This window comes from Podarcis liolepis, assembly GCF_965112155.1.
Source record: "Podarcis liolepis genome assembly, chromosome: 1".
Lineage (NCBI taxonomy): Eukaryota > Metazoa > Chordata > Lepidosauria > Squamata > Lacertidae > Podarcis > Podarcis liolepis.
The window spans coordinates 96,353,084-96,379,713 of record NC_139554.1 but is presented as its reverse complement, the minus strand read 5'-3'; the positions used below and the strand labels follow the sequence as shown (position 1 = coordinate 96,379,713).

Here is a 26,630-nt window from a genome sequence, read left to right as displayed (position 1 = left end):
CTTTGTCCAAATAAGTCAATTTAACTCTATAAGGGATCATTCCTGCTAAACCAAAGCATATCCACCTTCATGTACCTGGTGTTTTATGGATCCAGAAGTTTGTCCTTGGCAAAGCGAGGTTTAACACATTTTAAAATGGATAGGGAAGATTGGCATAGTGCCAGGTGGGACAATGAAATGTGGTTATCTAAACATTGGACTACACAATAGTGTGAGCTATTAGAAAGTATAAAATGCATGAGAATTCTCCATTGGTGTGTAAGCAATAAGACATTAAACATAAAAACAGTTACACACAATAAATTGCCCCCCTTTGTGGAAATCACACTGTCAGACACATTTCAACATTCTTACATAATAACACATAATACAAAACAAAATAATTAAATATCTGTTGCATATCTTGACACAATTGTGATCTTTTACGTATGTATCTTTTGAATCCTGGAGCAGAGGCTTGAGGTTCAAGTGAAAAAATGTCCTTGCAATTCAACTCCTCCCCCCTTTGTCAGCCCCCCCCTGTCAGTCTATAGCCTTTGAAAGAGATAACTGTGGGCACTTTGAAAACTCTGGTGTTGCAGGTCTTGTGATGGCGAAGAACTGAGTTGAGGGGTTGTTGCTGCTTTTCATCATTGCACATCTGTAGAAGTGATATCCTGTAAGGGGGCCGGGTTTTGGGGAGACTTAAACACACAGTTAGACAAGGAAGGGGCAAAAGGCAAAAAGGATGTCCTTGAGTTTTCCGTGGGAAGCTGCAGATAATAAAAAATCTTAGCACATTAAGCATTTTATTTATTTCAATATTATTATCACATTTCCACATAATTACTGTTATTATCTGCTAAGTTTGTTTGCTTTCCTTCACTTAGTTTTTGTTGTTGTTGTTCTTTTCATATTATAAAATAAAAATTACTCCACATGTATAGAAAGAGAACTGTAAAAAATACAAAGGTTAAAAAATACAAAAGAAAGCAAAAAATTAGATTACCAGTCAGATGAAAACAAACTTGACACAAGGACATCAGATTTAGAAAAGAATTATTATTAAATATATTATCAAAACCACGCAGATTACTACTAGACTGAAAAAAATGGGAAAACAATGGGGGGAAAACTTTAAATTCACCATGTGCTATCTGATAAAAGAACTTCATGAAACTGACTTTCAACATGTGATGAACGTGTCCCCAAAGTAGAACACACACACAAAATGACCTATGAGGAGCCAAAAATAAATAAATGCTAAGACACACAATTAATAAGAAACTTGAAGTAACCTGAAGTAATCTGTTTTGGCATTCTAACATCCCAAATGATGTGACAACATCAGCGGTAATGTTAATAGCGGAATACTGGGAAATGAGTTAATACCAAGAAAAAATGAATGGCAATTTAAAGTTGTGCAGGTACCTTGCACTAGCCAAAATGACAGAATTAATAAGAAATGCTCAGGCAAAAAGGTAAACAAATACCATTCCACAAACAATGTTTTGTTGTGCTTCGATTAATTTCATATATATAATGGAAGAACTGATAAAACGAACTTAATAAACGAAAACAGATTATTTGTAACCTAAAAAAAATGTCAAAGCCACAATGAGATAGAAGGAAATCAACTAATATAGCAGGGATTCAGACTTGTTTTGCTGAACAGAAAAAAAGTGACTGTTTGGCTTTAAGGGAAGAAAGACAAAAGGAAAACAAATGCAATTACTTTTTATAGAGTATTTAAATCACTGTTTGCATCCCCTCATTATCATTTGTGCTGTGGGAGAAAAGAAAGGACACTCTGTTAAAAGGGAAAATTATTTCATGTGAGAGGTCTGTCAGGAAATGCTGTTCCTAAAATGCATAGGCATATACACACACACAAAAAAAAAAACTTATAAACCCAGCAATATCAAGTTATAGGAAAACTGGTGCTATTAACAGTAACCCTTCTAGTCGGTTAATTGATTTGGCAACTTCCATGCACATGATGTGTGATGCTAATTTCCCCCACAAAGAGTTAAATGATAACTCATCAGAGGCAGCGAGAGTTGCAAATGGCAACAAAATATATGTGAAAGGAAGAGGAGCAGGTTTGTTCAAGTGTGTTTGTAATGAAGTGAGAGCAGTAGTTTACTTGCTTAAATTAACAAATAAGAAAGTTTTGAGAATTTACATGCTAGATTAAAATTGATTAATTCATTGAGAAGGGGATTGTAAGAAAACACTGGGGCCTAGTTTGAATAGTGGAGTGCCTGGTATCTGGTGGGCAATCTTATCCTTTATTTCCACACTGTGGCTGCAAACCAAATCACCCGCCAGGAGAGCTGTGAGATTCAGGTGAGGGTCATATGCTCTGTCAATCCCAGCAGGTATATAAGAAGCCTTTGCCCTGGCCAGGCCTTGCACCCCACAATTTTCCATGTAAGAATCCAGAGTCAGTAGGCCCAGAGTCAGTAGGCCCAGAGTCAACAACCAGATGCACAGCCTTCCCTAGCTCAAGGGTCAGGTCAGTAGTGGTACATGCTGCACTTTAATCCCTGGGAGACTGCGAGTGGGGGGCCGGCTGGGGCTGATAAACCATGCAAGCAAGCTCTTCCAAGTCTCTTCCATTCCTTCCTTCCTTCCTTCCTTCCTCCTTGGCTTGGACAGAGCAAGGCAAGCACATGTGCCTGGCACTGGCCTCTCCCCTTCCAGGCAGGGAAGTCTATCTTTCACACTTCACAGAGCCCTGTTGGTGCCTGCAGCATGCACTGTAAATTGCCCACAGGCAGAGAGAAGCCTTGGGGATCAAGGAAGGCAGCAGTGGGGAGGGATCCAGAACTACCTGTAGAAAGCAGGAGGCCAGGTTGGACCTCATCCAGTATAGGGGGTCAGTTCAGGGTCAGAGGAACTGTGTTTTGTCTTATTTTATTTATGCCCGGTGGTGTTTTCCTTTTCTGTGTTTAAAATCCTTTTACCTGTAGATAGTCAAGAAAATATTTGTTCTTTGTTGAAAAGCCTAGTCTGGTGCTGTGACCACAGAGTCTCCACTGCTCTGCCCACTACCAGTGCCTTAAGGTGGGTCCTGTGAGGGGGAAAAGGCCAAAAATGTGCAGGTGCCAACCGTCTAGGGGAAACCCAAAGCCAGGGATTTTCATCTCCAAACCCCAGGAGTCAGCCAGAGGGGTCTCACTGCCCCTCAAGAAAGGCATAAGGAAGTCAGTGTGTGGTGGCAGCTACTGAAGAGTGACAGAAGCCCAAGTTTATCCAGTTGAAGGTTTATTTTTATTTTTAGATTCTAATCTAAGCATGAGTAAAAGATTTGCAAGTGGTGCTAGCAACCACAAGAGAGAGACTCGAAAATGCTATGATAATGAAGTTAAGACCAATCACTGCTTTCGTGCATCAACCACTAATTGAAGCAACAAGACATTTCTTGGAAATATTGCATACAAGAACCAGTGTTGTAGTTGCCAGCATATGAAAAATGTCTGACTTAAGCCTGCAAGGCACTTGAACCACACTTTGGAAGATAATTTCTTTGTATTTCCAGCTTGAATCTAAACACATTTCATTTAAAGTAAGTACTATCTGATTTTGATGGAACTTGCTTTTAAGAAAATTTGCTTGGAATCAAGGAAAGGGAAAAAAATTCTTCAGTATACATTTTTAAATGACTAAAAAACAGCTTGTCAGATTTTGTATAATTGAGCTATTATCTCAGAACCGTGTAAGTCTAGAAACTGCTTCTGGTCTTTTATGCTGCAGTTATTTTGTCTAGACTGAACATTGCTACGAGGTTGTAATTATTTCATAATTATCCTCTTTTGAAGACATATTGTTCACTTTCCTGAGGCCCCAAGGCTGAAGTCCATTGATCTATAATGGGAAATTGGACTGAACAAAGGCTTCAGTGTTAGCTATGTAATTATTAATTAATTTGTATACAGGATTTTCTCATGGTTGCAATTTTCTAGTCATTTGTAGTTAAAGCTTTATGTATCAAACCCGGTCAACTAACCCCCTTTCACTGGAATAATTTACTAATAATTTACAAGTATTGATACAAGTACAGTTAAGCCCAAGAGTTACTTGTAAATCCATGAGTGTGTTCGACCTGGCATTTGTTGCTGAAGGTCAACAAAGGTTGCAATCGTTTGCACGCTTAGTTGGGAATTAGGATTGCCATATTTTAAACAGTGAAAATCTGAACAGAAAAAGTGTCTAGCTTTTTTGCCCAAAGTTGTTGTTCTTTCCAGATGTATGGCAACCCTATTAGATATACTTCCCACTTAACGTAGGATTTTCTTCTGGATCAACACAAACTTTGTATTTGCACATCAGTAGGAATGCAACAGGCAGCAATTACAAGTGTCTCTGCAGCCACAGCAGGCACTGTGATTCTCCAGCAGTTTGACCTCAGCCCCAGAGACACACTCCATTGTCTCTCAAGACAGAGGGATGCCAAGAAAAAGATGTAGGTACTTGGAATCAAGGTGTAGGTGCTAATCAGGCTGTCAATGCAAGCAGCCATCACCTGCTGAAACAAAATATTTAACAGAATCCACTTATTCATTCTGATTGTCATGGATGGGGCATGGGAAAAAGACCCCCCCCCTGTATCCATTATTGGTTTGCTGCTGTTCTTAATTTTATTATGTATTTTGTGGTTTTTATACTGTAATTTTATGTTGTGAACTGCCCTGAGATCTATGGATGAAGGAAGGTATGCCAGCAGCAGCAGCAGCAGCAGCAGCGTGTCTCTAGCTTCCCACCCCACTCCTCAGGTGTGACATTGCTCCACTCCTAATACATACATTACATTAGTAGCTGCCACTCCCTGTTGAGTTATTTACTTGCCTCAGAGCAACAGGATTCTGAGCACACAATACTGCATATAGTATCTGTGGACTACAGAGCAGGGTCTGTATTGATGAGTTCCAACTCACTTGGCTTCAGGGCTGGCCCAATATATTTTGCTACCTAAGGCGAGGGACCATTTGGTGCCCCCTTCCTGCTGCCAGTCAAGGTACATAATCTGGCCAGACTGGTAGTTGAATCTCATTTCACCACTGACAATGAGACAGGCTCGTCCACTGCACTCCTTCTAGGGTGCCCAGTGCAGGCCATAGGTATTGCACACAGCTCTCTCCATTCAACATTTTACCAGCTGCCTCCTCACCTTAGCATGTGCATCCTTTATTTTACTTGCTTGGTTTCCCCTTTGTACACAGAAGTTTGCTACAGATGTTGTGTGTGTAAGGAACCTCTTTGTGCCTATGCCACAAAAGCCCTGTCAGGCAGATTGGCACTGTCAGCTCTGACATCCCGATCATTTGTTTGTGGGAATGAATTGCACCAAGTATCTTTCCCTCCTCTTCAGGTAATCAGCAGTAACAATCTGTTTTCATGATGATTTCTACATTACTCAGCCTGTTGCCACATATGCATATATCTGGATGGGCATTACAGAGAACGGAATAAAAATGCTCCTGTTGAATTTCTCTTTGTCAAGTGAACAGATTCATCTCTGTGAATGCAAGCCATCATTTTGCTGCCAAAAATAATAATAAAAAGAATGAAGCCAGGCTGTCCCTTATAAAAAAGGAACAGAAAGGAAATACTTTATGTATAAAGTTGTTCTGTGACACATGTCATTTGTAAAGCAGATGCTGCATGTTCTTGGTAAGAGGCATGTAAATAATGTAAGCTGGCAGTTTTCACAAAAAGCTTTTTATGGCGTTCTGCATCAGATAATAGACACTGGAGTGGGAAAGGTACTCTGTTGTTGGCATTGCATCTGCGATCAATGTTTTGAATAACTACTGTAGAAACATTACAGGCGAAGGGAAGTATAGAAGATTAGTGTGTTTACCCAGCTTAGTTTTGACTATACTTGCAAGAGGATTATTCTCAAAGGCTTTGAAATTCTGGTTTAGAATTATCTGTGTTTGCTCTTAGTATTCAAGACTCAAAAAACATTTGTGCTTATTGCTCTTTTATTCCTATAGCAACATGTGTGCTACAGGAGCATGTGGACTACTCTTGTCCTCTGTGTTCATTCCTTTGAAAGCAAGCCAGGAAATATGGCAGCCCCACCTAGCAAGAAAAGCTTGCTTATGCCCGTGCTTTCTAGACTTTGGCCCTGGAAGAGTCATTGCAACACCCAACAATGTTGCAAGGTGCTTGTGTAACTTTGGGCTTCTCTCAACATAACCTACCACATAGGCTTCTTGTGACAATAAAAGCTGGAAGGAGAAACATGCTCACTTGGTTAGAACATGGTGCTGATAATGCCAAGGTTGCAGGTTCGATCCCCATAGGAGACAGCTGCATATTTCTGCATTGCAGGGGGTTGGACTAGATGGTCCTCAGGGTCCCTTCCAACTCTACAATTTTATGATTCTCACACCTCCTTGAGCATCTTGGAGGAAGGGTGGAATTAAGAAGAAGTCGTTGTGGACCAGGCCCTGTGTTGACTGAAGGATGCACATTGTACTCAACTCATTTCCCACAAATATAATAAAAGTAGGAAATACAATCTCTTCACAGTATGACTATTCCCATTCAGCAATGGTAAATCTTTCCTTGTGAGATGTGGACCAAATATGATTACAATGCCTTTGAGACAGGACTACTCCGATTCAAAGGCAGGGTATGCATGAGGCTCGATCATCAAGAGAAATGATAAACCAGATGACACAGACAGTTGTGTGTTGTTGTTTTTTTGGCTGATTGCAATTTTTTACAATACCAGAAGTGTCACAAGCTTCTGTTTACATGATTGTGTCATTAAAGATATGTTGCTGTTGTGAGTAGCTCATGTTATGCTGCTCTCTAGTGGCTTGCTGAGTTAATAAAAACATTGTAAAAAAAATAAATGAACAGAACTGAAGAACACCTCTCTTTTTGGTCTTTCATAAGCACTACGAGAATAGTATGTTAATAAATCAGGGGGCTTTACAATCCCTGGCTTTTATTTTTAGAAATAAAGGTATCTGTATGCTACAATATACATACCTTAAGATAGCTACCTATTATGCAACATTTTTTAAGTCACTGCTATGGTGCATAGTGTGTCATTTATTAGGGCAACAACTTAATTGGCTAGATTCAAAAACTTTTAGGCTGCTGTCTTAGGATGTGGGAGGGGACTAGCCCATTGGAAGTGAGGATGAAGAAGTGCTCTTGTACTACCCTGTTTCCATCCAATTGGAAACAGTGGTGGTAGATCTGATAATAGATCTCCCTCTCCAAGGCTGGAGATCCAGTGCTCCCCATGAACCTTGGGGTGCCCTTCCAGTACCCATGAAATTGTAGGCTTAATCTAAAAAGGTGGCCTCTCTGGGCAGTGGAGTTTTAAAAGTATAAACAGGGATGGGTAACCTCAGGCCCACTAGCCCAATGCAGCCCCCCCACCACCACAGCTTCCTCCATCTGTCCCTCCTGGCTTTTTCCAGGCCCCTCTCTCCCCTCATTGCCCTTTTCCACCTTCTTCTTGGGCTGCTTGGAATGTTTCCTGGAGCTGTTTGCCTTGCTTGCCTTGATGGAGGATGCACAGAGGTGTGGAGAGTGGAATGTAGCCTACTGTGCAAAGAAAGGAAACACATACTTTACTACACCCACCTTTGCCTCTGGTCTTCCCCGCAAACCTGGCCCCACTAGCCAGCTCCCAGAGGGATGCCCAGGAGAGAATGCAGCCCTTGGCCTAGGAAAGTTTTCACAACCCTGCTATAAAAAGTGCAGAGGGCATGCACCATCATAAAAGAGGTGTTGGGATTTGTATATCATATGAGTGTTAGATGATTTACTAATCTATCAATTTAAATTGAGAAATGCCATAGTTTGTATCCAAGCTTTGCCTTCGTGGAAAGTACTAGTGTGGCACTTGATATGTCCCCACTGTTACCTTAACTGTCTGGAACCTGAGGGTTGGGTAACCCTCTGGAACAGAAAGGAACATGTTGCAGAGGGTGGCACTAGGGCACTTGGAAATTGGGTGGGTGGAAGTTCTTTTTGCAAAGGCACCATTAAATACAGCTCTTTGCTTTTACCCATATGCACATTTAACCAATTGACTAAAACTCGCATGCTTCATCCAATTTGAATAGGTTTGCAACCGTACATTTTATATTCCTTTTGTGAGTTTGGAAGAGGGGAAAAAGTTATTGTTTTGAGCCTTGTTGCTTTCAGTTAAGCTTACAATCTGGATCCTCTTGTAACAGTCTCTGTCCTGGCTTCTCAACTCCCCAACAACTCAGATTTACTCAGGCTACTTCTTACAAGCTGTCAGAGTTGTGTACAATAAAATGAAATAAAATACAAAAGACACAGGGTTGTGTACAATGTAGTGCCAAGTTAAAGTCACTTAGTGGTATATGTGTGCTGATGGAACATTGTTGAGCAATGGGAAACACAATATATATCGTTTGCAATGGCTTCCCCAGCAAGGATCAACTGTTGTTCAACAAGAGTCAGCTGCCACACAAGGAAAAACACAAGCATATTACCAAATCTTGTTGTGCAGCATATTGCACAACAAGGGCCAGCTGTTTCACAAGAACCATCTGTTGTGCAACAAGCTTCCACTACTGCAGATGTTGCTTTGGATTCCTTTGACAGAGTCTAATAACCAGATACGATGGCACTGGGACACAGTTCTCAAGCTGAGTCCATGATGTCTGAACTGGGTCTATAAGAATATATTACACAACATACTGAAAATACTCCCTGCTCCTAAACCTACAACTTAAGGATTTTCAGTGTTGCAGCATTCATATGCCTGAAAGACTTACATTGCCTAGAGAGAACCACACCACTTCTACTCAAAAGAAAATCAATCCATGCATTTATCTTCTGATTATTTTTGATCTGAAATGATGCTTATTTATTTTAACCAATAGTGTTGGGAGTAGGTAGTAGCACCCTATATAGCACAATGGGAAACCAATTATGCTTGATATTGGCTCAATTCTGCCCATTCTCATTAGCAAGAATTTGAACTGTTTTCAAGGTATGTAAGTTGTAAATAAATTGTTGAGCTGTGGTTTTCTGTATAACAATTCCACCATTACCTCTAACCATTCAATATGCAGTATTGTAGTAAACATTGCGAAGAAAGATTTCGTCTCTTTTATCTAAAACCGGATTTTAGATAAATTTTATTTTTGTGCATGGAAAAACTGTCACAAAATACGTCAAAATTGCTGTTACTGATACAATAATGGACTTACAATCCTGTTCATGTTTCATTCTTTGAAAGATTGATACATGACACAGTACTGATACTCTGTCTCACCTCCACCGTATACCTTCCCCCTTCCTAAATGTAATTGATCACATCTCTCTGTGTATTCTACATACATACTATTATAACAAATATGAGTTGCTTGGATTAACAATACTAGCTGGGATGTGCTTCCCTCTGCTGGTTCATTTATAGAATACTGTAGGTTTGAAATTAAAAAGTAGAAGCTAAGCCAAGGGGTCAGATTTATACTATAGAAAAATGCAGGTGGTGTTTATGCAGGATTTTTGTGTCACCATCATGTAGGTAGGTCCTTTAATTAATTAATTGGTATTGTGAGAATTTGGAACTTGGTTGGTTGTATTTGGTTGGTTGCAGTGTGGTTTGTTTGTATTGGGAGCGAGGTGTTGGGTCAGATTAGCCATATTTACGGTATTCGTATGCTATTGTGAGGAATAGGTCACTGTCCCTCTCCCCTCTGTCCCCAACCACACAATGTCTATGACAATAGTGTCTCAGACTGAATGTAAACAAACTGTGAAAAATACTCTGTGGATTGAATATGGAGACACTATATGTACTTCTCCTTGTTTATTTGTTTGTTTTGTAACACAAGAAAATCTTCAATAAAATCTAATTTAAGGGGGGGGGGGAGAGAAAATTGCAGGTGGTAACAGTTCATCCAGGACTGCACCACTTCAGAATGCCTTACTTTCTCACCTCAAAATGTCTATTATTATTATTATTATTATTATTATTATTATTATTATTTCACTTCCCATGAAGCATCTGAAAGCAATTAATAATATAATGGCTCCCCAGTTGCTGTTGGACTCAAGATTCCATCAGCCACCAGCAAGCCTGGTCAAAGGGATGAATAAAGCCAGATGGGAATCTCCAGAGCGAGGAGTTATGGTCACACTGGCAAGGGCTGATGGGAGTTGTAGTCCAACACATCTGGAGGGCAACAGGTTGGGGAAGGCTGGTATGTCCCAGCTGCAGTGGAACTCCACCTTTGAGCAGGAGTTCTATTTGGATGGGGAGGGCAGGAATCACCACCCATCACCTAAGTGTTGGAAACCACATGTTTTTATTTTTTAGGAGCAGCTGTATCCCTTTATGTTCCTCTGGGACACATGAAACAACCACAACACATGTTTTTAAAAGAGCACTGTGTTTTGGCATTGCACTTTAAAATCTGTTCAAAAGCAACAACACCGGCTATGGAATTCCAAAACAAACCCCCAAACAAGCCACTTGGGATCATCAAGACCTGAGTCTAAATTGTGCTTCTTTTACTTCCACACCTTTGCTATTATGCAGAGGTAGGGGACCTGTGGCTTCCCATATCTTCTTGGACTCAAACTACTATTAGTCACATCAAGCATAGCCAAATGCCATGGATGATGGGAATTGCAGCCCAGCAATATCTGAAGAGCCCCGGGTTCCCTGCCCCAGTCCAATGAAATCTTTTAAAATTGAAATCCTCCCTTTGTGTACTCAAAAGTATGTTCCAATGGCATTTACCTCTGAGCAAATGTCTATGTAGACCATGCCGTTAACAAGTTTTACTTTTTTTATTGACAGCATTGAAAATGGCTGGAATTCAGTAGCTGAAATTTATTCACTATGTGGTTGATCCTGCCAGTCCTTTTTATCTAGTAACCCACTGATTTCAGTTTCCTGACATGTGGCTTAAAGGGAGTTACTTCTCATGTCAAAGCTTCACAAATAACATTTCAACAGAGGGGGCCTCAGAGCCTCAGTGTCCTTATTGTTGGGATGTGGGAATGGAATCCAATTTCTCTGAGTTAATGTCTTGCTTGATACTGTTGTTCTCTGAGAAACCCATGGTCTATCAGTCTATTTAATTACCTGTCTACCCTTGTGTCTAACACCAGCAAGGCTTTTGCACATTAGGATATGGCAGAGGATGCAATCACTCAGTCATCTGCCAGCTCCACTAGATGACTTTCTGAAATGCATTTTTCCCCCACATGGGACTACTTCACTGCTTGCTCCTCATGGAAGACTATGTTTAAGAGGAGGCAACAAACAAGCCTCTTGTTCAGGGGAAAAACCAGAAGGTTTGCCATGTGCTTCGCAGGCTGAACCCACACATGTGGTAATTGCAGCTATCAACATACAAACTAGAAACACGAAACTGCTAGCAACACTCAGCCACATGGTGCATTGCTTCTCGCTTCTCCTCTCTTCGGAAATAGACCCCAAATGTAAACAGGGAGTCATACATGGCAACTCACCACATGGTGACTGATGCTAGCAGTCTGTATGTAATGTAAACTTGCAGTGTGACAGGACTGAAATAGACTGTTTGTTGATATCTATTTCCAGACGAAATTGAGCTTATGGGGATTCTCTATTCAGATACGGCTTTCTGTTTCAAAGACATTGGCCTATGTAACAATGACATTATTATATATTAAAAATAAACCACAACATTGGCAGAGATCATCTAGTCCAACTTCCTGGTGATGCAGGAAACTCACTGCTTCAGCATCCCTATAGGTGGCCATCCAGTCTCTGCTGGAAAACTTGTAACTAAGGACTCTCATCCAACTCTTTCTGAGGCAGCCTTTTATACTGTCAAAAAGCTCACACCATTACTACGTGCTTCAAAACGTTTATTCTAAACCCCCTTTATTGTAATGTGAACCTGTTGATGCGGGTCAAATCCTCCAAAGCAACAGAGAATAAATTTGGTCCCTCATCTATGTGACAGTCCTTATTTAAAGGTGGCAGACATACCATCTCTTATTTGTCTCGCTTCCAGGATAAACAAATCAAACACCCTCAATGTTTCATTACAGGTCTTAGTCTCACCATCTTGGTCAATCTTCTTTGGACACTTTCCAGTTTTTCAATATGGATCTCAGAACTGGACACCATATTCCAGGTCAGGCTTGACTGAATCAGAAAAAGGTGGTACTGTTATTTCTCATAACCTGGACACTACTTCTGTTGATGCAGTTGAGGATTGCTTTAGCCTTTTTATGCTGCTGTGTCACACAACTGACTCCTTTTTTTATTGTGGCCTACTAAATGCCCTATATCCTTTTCACATGTACTGCTGTCAATCCAGGCATCAGTTATCCTGTATTTGTGCATTGGAGTCTTCCTACTTACGTACAGAATTTTATACTTATCTTTGTTGAAATACATTTACTCAGATTTTGCCTATTTCTTTATCCTGCCATCTTGGATTCCATTTTGAAGGATACTTGCAAAAGAAAACGATAATACAAAATTGTTGGGCAGCTAGTTTTAGAAGTGCAAATAAGCCTGAGCAAAATGCACAAGGGCTTAAGCCGGTTGGGATCCTCAGCTTCACAGACAAGTTCTTTTGGGAAAATGGAAAACAATGACAACAATGGTTCCAATTGTTAATGTTATTTTACAATCGAGTAGCTTTCTGTATACGGCACTCCAAAGGGCATATGAGATGTAATGCAATCTATTGATGTTATGGTAAATCCTGTGTACAGTGGCCTTAAGGTGGCTAAGGTGGGAGGGGCAATTGGCTGGACCTCTGCTGTCTACTTTGGCTTCTTTTGTGAAGTGAGCCAAAGCAAATACCAGCTTTGTTATAACGCAGCCTCTCTCTCCACCCCCTCACATGTCATTTCCAAGTCTAGCTCTACCACCGATACACAAGCAGCTGCTTTGCCTTTTTGTCTGGGAATTGCAGATGAAGTCTAGTTACAGCCTTTTTCCGAAGGCTGGCCATGCCTGTCATGTAAAATGTCATGGTGCCAGCTTTGAAGCTGGCTGGACAATGGCCCCAAAACAGTAATGCCAGCAAGTAATGAGTTGAGAGAATAATCGTATAATGCAGCTGGTGCTCCTCTCAGCAGAGGCCTTTTCGCTGGGCTTGCTCTTTGGTCTTTATTTGCCTTTCCACTTGATGATCTGGTTCACAGGTAGCAAGTGTGAAGAGTACCAGAAATGTTGAAATAAGGGATGGCTGCTTCACCTTTCCATCAGCCTCCAGCATTGTGAATCTAGGCTGAATCAGAGTTCCATTAAAGTCAGCAAGGCATGTTGCCACATTATCTAAAGAGAAATAAAATGAATTTAAGGCAGCCATAGGATTGTTTCTGGCTTCTCTTTATCAAAAGAAATCTAGTGAACATGCCTGGAGAAAAACTTCATCATTTGGAGAGCTAAAGCAACACAATGCAGTTTAAAAACAACGGCCACAAATTGACTGTAGTGCCCTGGGTAGCGACTCATGCTTCCCATTTTGGGAAGCTCATATTTTCCCCCTTTCCAGTCTAGCAGTCATTCAATGAAACCAAATCACAGAACGGGAACCCTGTTCTCTGCATTACGAGGCCAGCTGACAGGTGGAGGGATTGATTTAGCAGAGTCTTGCTGCTTCACAGCAGGACTCCAAACAGACCCTGACAGAAGGAAGAGTGCAGCCAAGGAGCCCAGAGGAATTAGGTGGCCCAGGGAGACAATGGGAACGCTTAGTCTTGGCATCCTCATTCTGAGCAACCTATCTCTGAGTGGAGCTGCTAATCTCTTGTTTTGCCCGTTTTGCTTCAAAACTGGACCACAAGCTTGTCTCAGGTGATGCCATCAGCTATAGATTATTGTTTGGCTGTTACCACTGCTCTGTTTTGTCCATCCCATGTCTCTAGCTCCACTGGGCCCTAACCCCCAGCTTGTTCTGCTCCTCTTCATATACTTGTCTGCATAATCTAAATGCACAGTTTGGCTGGTGGCAAGAAGGGAGGAAATCAAGGGAGAGCACTGGATCCATTACCACAATCACCTCAATTTAGAGGAGTCTTTATTGGAATCCCCAAAAGATAGGATATTGAGTCTTGTTCAAGAGGAAAGTCTCTAACACAGCCAAAATCTAGATTAGTAGCATCTGTACTTAAGAAAACTGACTGCATAATTTCAGCACTGGTTTTCTCATCCTGTTATCCAAAATCTGTATTTAATTTTGCTTGCATGTTTACTTTTTAAAAAATGTTCAGCTCACTTTTTATTTGAAAACACAAGGCAGGTCACAGCAACAAAACCAAAGAACAATACAATCTGAATCCCGTATTAAACATATTGCATCTGATGCTGATAATAGCTATACACTAAAATATCAGCTAGTTAAATCAGTAAGAGCTGCTCTAAAAAGAAAACTGGTGAAGCCAGACTTTTGTAGGCTTTTGTAAGCCACACTGCTAGGGTTGGATCCACTTGGGAACTCCTAATTGGAACTCCCAAGTGGATCCAACGTCTGCTGAAAGCAATGTGGCTTGCATTTGGCACCCAATTTAAATGTTACCGAATGCAAGCTGTGCTTGCAACGGAGTAATTAGGGCCTTGCTTTTGATGCCAACTTTAAATGACACACCCAATTGTTCCTTTGCAAGCACAGCTTGCATGAATCCAATTCTGTTTAAATTTTGTGCTAAATGCAAGGTGCACTACTTCAGTCAGGAGCAGATTCACCTGATGTTAGGTGACTGACAGGGATGAGAGAGAGAGTCTATGAAATTCAAAGTTTAATACAGTGGTACCTCGGGTTAAGAACTTAATTTGTTCCGGAGGTCCGTTCTTAACCTGAAACTGTACTTAACCTGAGGTACCACTTTTGCTAATGGGGCCTTCTCCTGCTGCCACACCGCCGGAGCACTGTTCTCATCCTGAAGCAAAGTTCTTAATCCGAGGTACTATTTCTGGGTTAGCGGAGTCTGTAACCTGAAGCTGCCTTATGAGGAGGATGCTTCATTCGGTAGTGCTCCCTTGGAGCTGACCAAGGTCTTGGTCTTGTGGGCTCTCTGCTTTGTATTGGATGTTTGGACACTAGATGCTTTCCCCATGAGTCTTGACCTTCCATGGAACTGGGCACTTGGGCTGTGTCTGCAAAACACTAGCTGCTTAGTTGAATTTTGAGCATTTGACAAAGGCCTAAAGAGTAGCCTACGTACATACATCCCTACATACACATGATCTTCCATGTGATTGGGACTCTCAATCCCACACAGGAGGTGTCACACATACAGTTGTCCATGCACAGGCTTCCCCTTCAACCTTTCTAAAATTCATGGAGTTCTAAAGAAAGCAGCTGTAGGGTTGCCCAGCCCTGCTCCACTGCCATGTGACCAGACAATGCCATGGGGAAAGGTGACTGAAATACCTTGACCATTTTGGCACATTTTAGTCCTCTCATTTTGACAGAGTAAAGTACAGGTGTCCTGTTTTCGGGGCTGGGCAGTGCTTATGACCACGACTACTAAACATGTACAGAGGACTCCATGGCATGATGCCTTGCCTAGTGGCCCTGACCTCATGCATGCCCAGTATACCTTTTGAATTGAGTGGCTCTGATCAGGAACCCTGAAAGTCAGGGTCCCGGGTTGCACCTACAGAAACTACACATGCAGTGTTTTATTGTGCATTCTCTGGGTGGCAATAATGTGAGAGCAGTGGGGAAGCTTCACAAAATAGGTAATAAAGCAGAATGATGTGTGGATGGCCCTATATGAATCCAGCATTAAGGCACAGTTATTGCATCAATGACATGTTGCAGAACACCCACCCACACCACCCATCTAGAGGGTTCCTGTGTCTTCCCTGCTTTTGCGTTATAGTTTTCAGATTTTAAGTTTTAAGGATTTCAATTTTTAATCCAAGGATTGAGTGCATATTTTGATATTTGCAATTTTCATATACTATTTGTTTACATCCACTTCAAAATGTGTATGTTTCGATAGCAGCACCTTTTCATACATTAATAAAATTAGTTGCAGTGTGGCTATATATTACCTCCAGTACTGCTTGCATTCCCCAGCAACTAGTATTCTGAGGTAGTCTATAAAAAGAGTGTAGCTGGGCTCATGTAATGCTTGTGGGTTTCCCACAGGCATCTGGTTGGCTAATGTGGCAACAGGATGCTGGCCTAGATGGGCCATTGGCCTGATTCAGCAGAGCTCTTTTTATGTTTTTATATTCACTCTATTGTGAATGTATGGCTGTTTATTGCTGGAATACATCAAGGAGAAATGGAGAGAGAAAGTTTTAAGTATAGGGTCTTGCTCCAGCCCTTTATTATGAGTGGTTTTTCATTTAACCCCATAATATCAGATTGCTACAGTGTATTTTAGGGTTTGCTTGTCATTGTGGGATAAACTGTAGCCAAACAGCTAAAACTACAGTTTCATGTGTTGAGTGTGTGTGTGTGTGTGTGTGTGTGTGTGTGTGTGTGCTTGTGCATAGAAGGGATTAATCTTGATTTCAAAGAGTGAAATTGTATACAACAATAGGGCTTAAAAGCAAGGTAATTTTCCATTAAAAAAGAGAAAAAATTCCCTAAAAAGAAGGAAATGAGATGCTAGGTGTTACATAATAAATTGGACAAAATTCAGTTCAGTGTAATCAGATCTTTTTGTGTAACAGTGGAAATATTTACTGTGATTGGTGGCTATTTATTCAATGTTTAATTCATGAACAGTTTAATGTTTGGATTAATCGTTGTCTGTTGTACTGGACTCTGGCCTTCCTTGTGAACTACCCTATGGACTTCAATATTATTATTTTTAGATTTTATTTTATCATACTTTGATTTAAACTTGTTAAAAGGATAATAATGCCAAAGAAGCAGAAACAGGGGGTGGTGAAATGTTTTTATTGCCCTCTTTGGAAAAACATCATTATCAATGTGAATAAACTTTGAAGACTGAGGATAAATTAGACCATCAGCTTCTAGGAACCAGAAAGTAGTAACAAAACTGCAGCAGCTCTTGGATGAAAGTATGCAGCTATTGAATCCAGTATGCAGCACAGCAGCCCCAGAGTAAGATAAAGCAGGTCATGGTTGCTTGTATATTACTGCACTACACTTGAGCACACCTATAAGAAGTAAGCAAACTTCCCCACTGTAAGCAGTTGGTAAGGGGAAGAGCAGTCCTAAGAAGGAGCTGGAGAGAAGAGGGCCATGCAGGAACAGGCAGTGGGGTGTGTCTCCCCCTGCCCAGTAATTACTGTGCCAGTGCCAGGCTGGCTTGCTGTATGTGAGGGGCCTGAGGAGTGGGTCCCTTGGGGGATCCACAGGACTCTGAATCCAGAGTGTCCCACCTCTAAATGCCCCATTCTAGAGCTTTCAGGTGGATGGAGCTGTCTCTCTCAGTGGTGCTCCTCTCTGCCAGTGGATAGGAGATTGTGTGCTATTGATGCCCAGGGGTTAGTATTTCTCTGGCTGTGTGTGAAGTGCAGTATTAGACGCAACAGCACTTTACAAATACCCACTTATTGCTGCTATACAAACCATTAGGTGTAACACTATCTTATTTTTCTGACTTAATTTTCCGACTTCCCTAGTACATGTGTACCAGATGCCAATTTTCAGGATGCCTGAAAATTTCTGCATTTTGGAAGCATTTTTTTATCTACACAGGAGCCAGGGCAGTGATGGATGCCAGATATTACGATGGATGGTAATATTAGTCCTAATGATTGCATATCTCATTTGTTCAATTATATTCTAAATGTTCCACTTCAGTAAATTAAAAAATAACTTTAATAAGTGAAAACCATGATATGTTGTAGAAATGCACGGGGTGGTATTCATGAATATATGTTCTCAATTAACTCATTTTTAGTCATTTGTTAGATGGGAAATAAAGCTGCTCAGGCCATATCTGTGCATGAGGTGCTATACTGCTGGGGCTTTGCATGTGTATTTGGGTTAGTGGGGGAGAGTACGTGCTTTGCTTGCAGACATCCCCAAAGTCTCTTCCCTTCCAGTAAAAAGAGTCACTCACCAGTAGTAGGACAGTCTGAAGATCTTGGGAAGCCACTACGTGTCAGAGCAGGCAACAGCGGCGTAGCGTGAGTTGTCAGCACCCGGGGCAACGCAAGTAATTTGCGCCCCCTAACCCGGGGCAAGGCAAGTAATTTGCGCCCCCCCAACCCCTAACCTGCGAGTTGCCGCGCAAACAACGCTGCTTGCCCGGAGGAGGATGGAGGCAGAAGCAGCCGCCGCCTGTGGCTGGGCCGAGGGGATGGCGTCGGCGGCAGGGTGCAGAGGCTGCCCGTGCCCGGCCAGGCGTCGGTGGCGGCGTCGGCGCTGCTGCAGCGGCTGCTCCTCCTGCGAGCAGTGAGCGGAGCGCATCCACAGCGACGGCGGGGGGCGCGCGCGCTAGGGCGCAAGGCTGGCGGTGGCGGCGGGGAGCCCGGCGGAGGAAGGAACTTGTCCCTTCCCTCTGGACTCGCGCCCCCCCCAGATGTTGCGCCCGGTGCGGTCGGCACCCCTGGCACCCCCCACGCTACGCCACTGGCAGGCAATACTGGGCTAACTGGCGTAATGATACTGTAAGGCAGTTTCATATAACTGACATATGCCTGACTGGCCAGACAGGAAATAGGGGTGCCAAACTAAAGGGTATTCTTGTGGGGGGAGAATTTTTTAGAAAGTGAGAAATGGAAGTGGCCAACCCACCAATAACCTTGTGTTGTGTGGAATTGCTTTGAGATGCTTCATAGGAAGTGATTCATAAAAGAAGCAGCAGCAGTAGTAGTAATAGTAATAAAAGCCACTGAAGTTCAAGCAGGGGCTGCAAAAGAAGAGCCTTCCTTTGCTGTCCTGACTCTTCGATTCCAGCCCCAGCTGCAAAGAGGGAACTGGGAGCATGCTCTTGCTACCAATACTTTGCAGCCCAAATCCAGTGTTTGTTGAATTTGGCACCTTCTTCCTCTGCAGTTCAGGGCAACAGAAAAAAGGGCCAATTTCAAAAAGTGTCCGCAAAGGAAGAATTTGGAGTGTGCTCCTGATGGTTTGGCCTCTGCAGCCATTTTCCTGCATCTGATGTCATATAATGGGGTCTTGAAAATTGGGTGCAGTTTGCCAGAAATGGCTTGGCAGGCCTAATTAGGTCCATGGGCCAATGCCACCTGGTAATTATTATTTATTCCATTTATATCCCGCCTTCCTCCCAAAGGTGCCATCGACAGGAAACAAATAATTAAAACCATTCTAAAACCAATCACATTCTCTCAGCCATGATGCCAGGGTTGCCTGGAGCAGCATCTTTCAGCCATCAAATGCCTGGGTTAAAACAGGGATGTTTTGATGGGAAGAGGAAGAAAAGTGGTGGGTAGCAAAGGAGCTGACAGGGTGGTTAGAACGCAGATTGTCTATGGTGCCAATAAATAAATACAGGGCTGAAGAAAAGGCCACAATGCACATACCTGCATGGCTCCTGATACTGCATAGATTTTTTAGTGTTCTTCTTCATAGTCTTGTTCACCAGTGACGAAGGACTTACTGGCATCTATCTGGTTGACATGTCTGGGTGCTTGGGAGCCAGGCTGGGACTGTGTCACCTGAAGTGCTGAACTTGACATCACTCCACAGGGCAACGGGGCATATGAAGAGCCCTGCTGATTCAGAGGGCCACTCGCAGCAACATCTTCATTTGTATACTGGTGAATCAAATGCCTCTGTCCTATGGGAAGCCAACAAGGAAATCGTATAATACACGCTCAAGGAAACACCAGGTTTCCCAGTGTATCCATACAGGCAATATGTATATGAAAGTGTGTGAAATAAAGACTAAAACTGCAACGTATGGAAAGTTGCACATATTTGACAAAAGAGCAATACATTCTAAAACATTTCTAAATGGCAATGATCGCTTTAGTGTGTCATGATTATGAACTGCCACCAGATGGCAGTAGATTGCCAGTGTGAGGAAGAGGCCATTCTTAACAGAGCTGCTTCCTGCATATCTCGCCCTAGTCAGTATCACTCCGATAGCAGGACAGGAGAAGAAAGAATTATTTATAGGAAGCTCCCTAGCTGAACTATTGTGAAATCACTGCAAAAGCTGTTTCCCTTGATCCATTACATACTAGCTAGTTTCAACCCGGGTTTCCAAATTATGGGCCCTGTTTAGGAGCTTCCACTGATGCTAATGTTGTGTTACAGTTGGTACCTTGCTGGCACTGACCTTTCTTATGCTGAACAGATAACCTAAGTGCTCATAACTTATCTTATTTTACTTAGTGATATCAACAGAGGGTGCTTTGAAAATGTAAAAATGTCACAATATAATACAAGCAGTTAAAACAGCAAACTCAAACAACAACAATATTATCATCAGACTTATGCATTATCTACAGTTCCGTGCCATACTTCCTCTCCACCAAAGACCTGGCAGAAGAGGTGAATCTTTACCTGCCTCCTAAAGGCATCTCTGTAGGGAGGACATTCTAGAGCAGCCTTTCTCAACCTGTGGGTACCCAGATGTTGTTGAACTACAACTCCCATCACCCCTAGCTAGCAAGGCCAGAGTTCAGGGATGATGGGAGTTGTAGTTCAACAACATCTGGGGACCCACAGGTTGAGAACCGCTGCTCTAGAGTTTCAGAGCTGATGCTGAGAAGGCTCAGCTATGGACACCCTCACTCCATGTAACCAACTTCCTGATCTCCTTTGCTGATCATAAAGAACAGGAAGGCTGGAATTATTGTATGTCTTAATATTATCCTCAAACACAAGGCTGGCTCCGGGTCTGTGTCAGCATCCCATCCAGCCCAGACCCTCGTTGAAAGGCTTGGGATCCCACAGAGAATCCTGCCCAGAGCTGGAAGAGCTCCATCTCAAAAATGTGTTGCCTGGTCACACCAAGGGCTGAATGTTGGAAGATTCAGGACAAATAAAATAAAGTACTTCTTGACACAGCACATAGTTAAACTGTGGAGCCTGCTCACAGAGGCCTGTTGACTTGAAAAGAGGATGGCTTGAACCTAGATGGCTTGAAAAGAGGATTGGACAAATTCATGGAGGTGAGGGCTCTCAATACTTGATGGCTCTGCTCTGCCTGCACAATTCAAGGCAGCAATGCTTCTGAATTCCAGTTGCTGGAAGTCACAGGAGGGGAGGTTGCTCTTGTGCTTGAATCCCACTTACGAGTTTTCCATAGGCATCTGGGCAGCCACTGTCAGAACAGGATGCTAGACTAGATGGGTCATTGGCCTGATCCAGCAGGCTCTTATGTTCTTAAATACGGGTACAAGCTCATAAAGTTTGATGCATGTCCCTTTAAAAATGGGTTTTATTTGAGGATAGTTGATAGTGCAAACGGTTGATGGATATTTTATTGTATAGATTATACTCAGTTTGCTTGATAAGCATTGTTATCCACGCTGAGGCTGTATAAAGAGAGCCCAATAACATATACACATAAACCTCAGGCTGAGGCATCCTTTTAAAAAGAATGTGAGTTCACGCATTTGTATACGTTAAAAAAATAACACTTACCTTTTTATTTACAGTGTTTCTAAGATTAGCAGTATCTATTATAGTAGGTAACAAGATCTGAGCCTCAGGAGGAATAAAACGGATGTCTATCAAAATAATAGAATCTGTAAAATAAATATCTTTTCTTTTTCCTTAAAAAAACACACATTTTGTAATCTAAACAGGAAGCATTTCATAATAATAGAGACCTGGCCCTATGTGCGTGAAGAAGATTTGCAAATGGATATTTGTGGTGGGGGCAAGGAGAAATAAATGGAGTAAACTGCATTTAATATTCTACAGATGCAGCTGTACTGAGTTAAACCTGCTGAATGACTTCACCACGACTTCATTACTCCTCTGTCCCAGTCATAAAAAGAGAAGCAATTCGGTGATCTCTAAAACCTGCCAAGTATTTTACTAATCCCCTATCAGATATGGGAAACTCTTAGAAGGTCACAGGGGTGGCTATTTAACACTTCCCCTTTTGGCCATCATTGTTAATAATATGCAGTCATGTATTCCTGTGTTTTGGAAAGCTATGGCCCACAGACATATATAGATAGAACGGCAGATGTGAGGGTTTTTGCTGTGGGTTTGCACAGATCTGCCAACTTGCTTTTAGTTTTCAGACTTTCCTTGGCAAGCATGCGTGTTGTGTATCCACACAATGAGCACTGAATTGTTTTGAAGAGTAAATTTATTTGTAAAGACGCGGCAGACACTTATGAGGAGCCGCAGCTAATTGTGGCCATCCCACCATGTATAAGCCCTGTGCATCCACATATTTTAGATAGGATTGTGTTCATTACATGACATGCAGTGCACATGCTGAGAGCACAATGGGATATTTATGCAGCTAAGCAGGCCTTGGCATTTGTCTGTGTCAAGTTTGAAAGTGAAAGCTGGAAGCAGATGTAGTGCTGGAAGACCTAGAACTGCTCTGAGGATTTAAGTATTAGGAAGCGGAGGTTAGATGGTTGTACAGGAGGAGTCAATTAGCTCAGTCAGCCAAGAATACCTGGCTTCCCTGTGTTCAGTTCATATCCAAGCTAACTTTATTTTTTTTAAGCATGAGACTATCACACAGGGATGCTATTTAGTTCAGACGTTACAAGAGGAAGGGCTTTATCACCAGTGAGGAGCAAAACTACATGTTACACTGTGGAGGCCCTGATGGCCCCATCTTTCTAGGTGCGGATGAAATAGAGAAAGGGCTGCAGGGGGGCTAACCTGTTGCTCTCCAGATGTTGCTGAATTCAACTTCCATTGCTCCTGGTCATTGACCACACTGACTGAGGCTGATGGACATGGTAATTCAGTAATACATCTGGAGGGCACAGGTTAGGCACACCTGTTGCAGAGTGAAGAAGAAAAGGAAGGGAAGGGAAAGTGTAAACCTTCACCTGAAACCCCCCTCAGTTGCTTGCTCACATTTGTGTTTAGGACCTATGTTTACACTACAAAATCCTGCCAAATACACAGGGGTAGAATTGAACTGGCAATGGGGCTGTTTCAGAGGAAGTGCAGGCTGCTATAGGGGGAAATTAAGCACTCCCTTCTCCTTTGCTGCTTCTTTGCTTCATAGCATTTTCTCTCCCAATAGCACTTTAAAGGGAAGAATTGGGCATTGGGGCCTCATTACACACAACTACAGTGCAACATGTAATTGAGCCTTTATGCATTAGATGATGTATCTGAATAAGATCTCACTTAGCTGCCAGGCTAGGGGTGTAGTAGCTGGGACTGGCGAGCAAGGCAAGCAGTTGTGCAGCCCCTAGTCTGTCTCAGAGTCTAATTCTGTTCAATGGAGGACACTTCCTGATCATTTGTGGGCTTTCATTACATTGAAAATACATTTTACTCCAAGACAAATAATGAATATATATGGCTTCGACTTCCAGAAATAGATAACAGGAATGGGAAAGGCCAGTTCTCTGAATATCTGCTCCACAATGCTTTATTATCTATGTGCAATCGCTGCATAATAGCGAACGCTGCTGCTTCACCTCTAAGTTATGGCTGTGCCCTACACCCACTCCAGGCATTTTTCCACTGCATTGAGCAACCTATTTGGGTGTGTTCCTTGGCTATAATTCTAAATTTCAAGTATTTTTCAATATCTTCAATAACTCTGAGGTCTGAATTACTATTGGTGTCAATTCACATTAAGCCATGTTTGATGCTTTGACTATACAGCTCAAGAGAACTGGAAAACTACAGTGACTACACTGTCTTGTTACAGTAACTTGTCATTGTAAACAGAAGCATAGCTTAGCTCTCTTGTTGTGGTTAATGGAACTTAATATTGAGATGGTGCACAATATTCCATGAAATATAAGTGAATAAATAAACCACCTGTGGCATTTGTATTAGGGCGGTAGGTGGGGTGGGATAAATTTGGTTGCATCGTATTATTAGTCTGGTATAAATATACTTTTCTTTATCCATGTGTGAAGCACAGAAATCTAGGGCAGGGTTTGGACTTGTGTCCCTCTCTAACTTTTCTTTTTATGAGCTGAAGAGTTTTAATGAGGTTCTCCCCACCCCCTGCTGTGTGAAACTTTCCAGTAATGTTCATAATGTTACACCAATCTCTGATAGGAAGATAAGTACCATTATCCCAGTTTCACAGTGGCACAGAAGAGTGGGAGTGAGGGAGGGATGTAAAATTCCTGTAAAAATTGCTACACTGGTGCCAAACACACTGATGGCTTTTGTGGGAAATTGCAGGCGATTTTCTCTCTCTCTCTCTCTCTCCCCCCCCCCCCGTCTTTTTTGCAAGAATATCTTATTGTATGCTCATTCTCATTTACTGCAGAGGTCTCTAACTTCAGTAGCAAGTCACTAATGCATTAAAATGGAATAGAAATACATTTCTGGTGAAATAGACACTGGCAAAGGAGCAGTTAGATTTCTCTCTGCGGCTGTAACAAGGATGAGGCCTGAGTCTTGGGAGTATGTGGTGTCTAGGGTAAAGGGCCATTTTCCTCGTGTTACATTTTGATGCAGGAACTGCTGCAATACGGATACATGTAATTTCTAAAGAAAAGATGCCAGCACTGTCAGGAAATACCAGCTGGCCCCAAAGCCCTTTCCCTTAATAGCTATCATGTGGGGACAGTCCCTATAATTACTCACTGATGAAGGAACAGAACTCAGCACCAGCTCTGGGTTATACCCATAACCCATTAGGAGCCCCAGCATTGTAAACAAATGCCAGGGTAGAGCTGGGCTAAACTATCTGTCACATTTTAAGTACCATGCTGTGACTTTTCTCCGTATTAGCAAGCATTGCTCCAGTTTTTCAGAGGAGTGATACCAGAACTCCACCTTGGACTCCCACAATAGGGTTTGCAACTGAATGGGTTTTTGGTTTGTTTTTTTTAGTAGCACTGGAAGGAGCTGCGCTGTAGCAAAGGGGTGGGGAAACCTCAGGTCTAGGGGCTGAATATGTCTTTCAGAGACTCTGGAGGACAAGGCAAAACCCTACAAGACACTGCATAAGTTAATGGCCAAGGCATCGAATGACAGTTTCCCAGCACCACCTTTTGAAACCAACTCTCCAGAAAGGACTGGATTCACCTTGGAAGACTGCCATCTAGTTCCATCCCAGAAGAGACTTTCCAGGGGTTCACTTCAGACATTCCTAGCCCATGTCTGGAGATGTCAGGGATTGGATTTGGGATGATCTGCACTGAGCTACAGCTCCTTGTAGGCACTGAGCTATAATACTTTTCCAAAAAGGTAATGGATATAGGCCTCAGATAATGGCAAATTGCAACTATCCAATCTGCTGATTGTCTATAGAAAGGGCATAAAATTCACACCAGTGTTTCAGTTCAGATGTAATGACAAACCTTAGTTTGGTGCTGTATGAACAAGCCAATGAGCCTCAGTTATGCATAAGTTGTTTTTCGTGCTCCAGTTCCTGATTTGTTGAAAATTATAGTTTGTGATTACATTTGAACCAGCAAACCATGGTCTACATTATAGTCTACATTGGCCTTACAAATAGGTTAGAAATATGGTCAAAAACATACAAGACTTTTACTCACCCCAATGAAACAGATAATGGTGTGGTTGGCTGAGAAAACTGATGCCAGCACCACTGGACACACTTTGATTATGGGGAAAAGAGGAACAATGCCTATTTAGAGACATGCTTTCACTAACACCATTTCTTTCCTTTGATAAGCAGCCTCAGTCTTTGCAAAGCTGATGGACCTAGAGAAACATAGAGATATTATTTAGGAAAACAGAAGCAGAGCAACACGAGGCTTTGGGCATTGCATCTACTTTGGTCCTAAGATAGCTTTAAAAGAAGAAGAAGAAAGCCACACAGCACAGACAAATAGTACAGATTACAGCTCCTGTTGGAGTCAACAAGTTCTCCATGGCATAGCTATGCTGTTCAGTGGCTTAAGCATCCTCCTGTTTATAAAAAGAGATGTTAATGTTAATGTCTGCTAATTTGCATTCTTAAATCCATTTCAAACATGGATGTTATGCTTAGCAGTTTATATTTGCATAAGCATCTGGCAGTAATAATTTCCTCTGAATAACTGCACAATGCAACCATGTTTTTTAAAAGAGACACTAGATTAGAAAGCTCATAAAAAGAGTGACAAGGGACACTGACATGTATGTGTGATGTCTTATGTGTGATGTCTGAAGCACAAGAGTGTTTATTGATAAAGAGCGACATGCATACAGTGCTGGTTGCGAGGAAGCAAAATGCTCCCACCGAGTGGATGGGAGTTTCCCATGGAATTCTATTTAATCCCATTTGTGATTTAATTAGAAAGCAGAGTCGAGGGGAACCCATCTCTCCTCCATAGGAGTCCTTCACTTTAAAGACGTGACACTATATCATGGGGTGTGAAGAGGAAAAAAGACAGAATTTGCATGAACTGCATCTTGTGTTTTAATGGCCACAGCTTTGCCACCGTTCTAAAATGTAAGCGGCAAAGACACACTGAACACATATTGTGGCATCATTCGTTCCGCTTAGGAGACAGAATAGGCAAGTCAGACAATGGACAAGATGGATGGACAATCCTCTTGCTATTTCTATTAGCGGAGGAAATTTTGGCTGAGGGATGGAATGTAACAAACTGGATGTCTTTTAAAAACATG

At 42.0% G+C, this 26,630-nt stretch overlaps 1 protein-coding gene across 3 annotated transcripts in view; it reads left to right on the top strand.

Moving 5' to 3' along the window:
• The window catches only part of NCKAP5 (NCK associated protein 5), a 629,163-nt gene that overhangs the window by 6,681 nt on the left and 595,852 nt on the right, over window positions 1-26,630 (top strand). Inside the window, exon 2 of one of the 3 annotated variants that reach the window (XM_083487647.1) lies at window positions 12,049-12,134. The exons of the other annotated variants lie outside the window; for them this stretch is intronic. The gene's annotated coding sequence lies outside the window, so the exon portion shown is untranslated. The remainder of the gene's footprint in view (window positions 1-12,048; window positions 12,135-26,630) is intronic. 3 annotated transcript variants of the gene reach the window in all.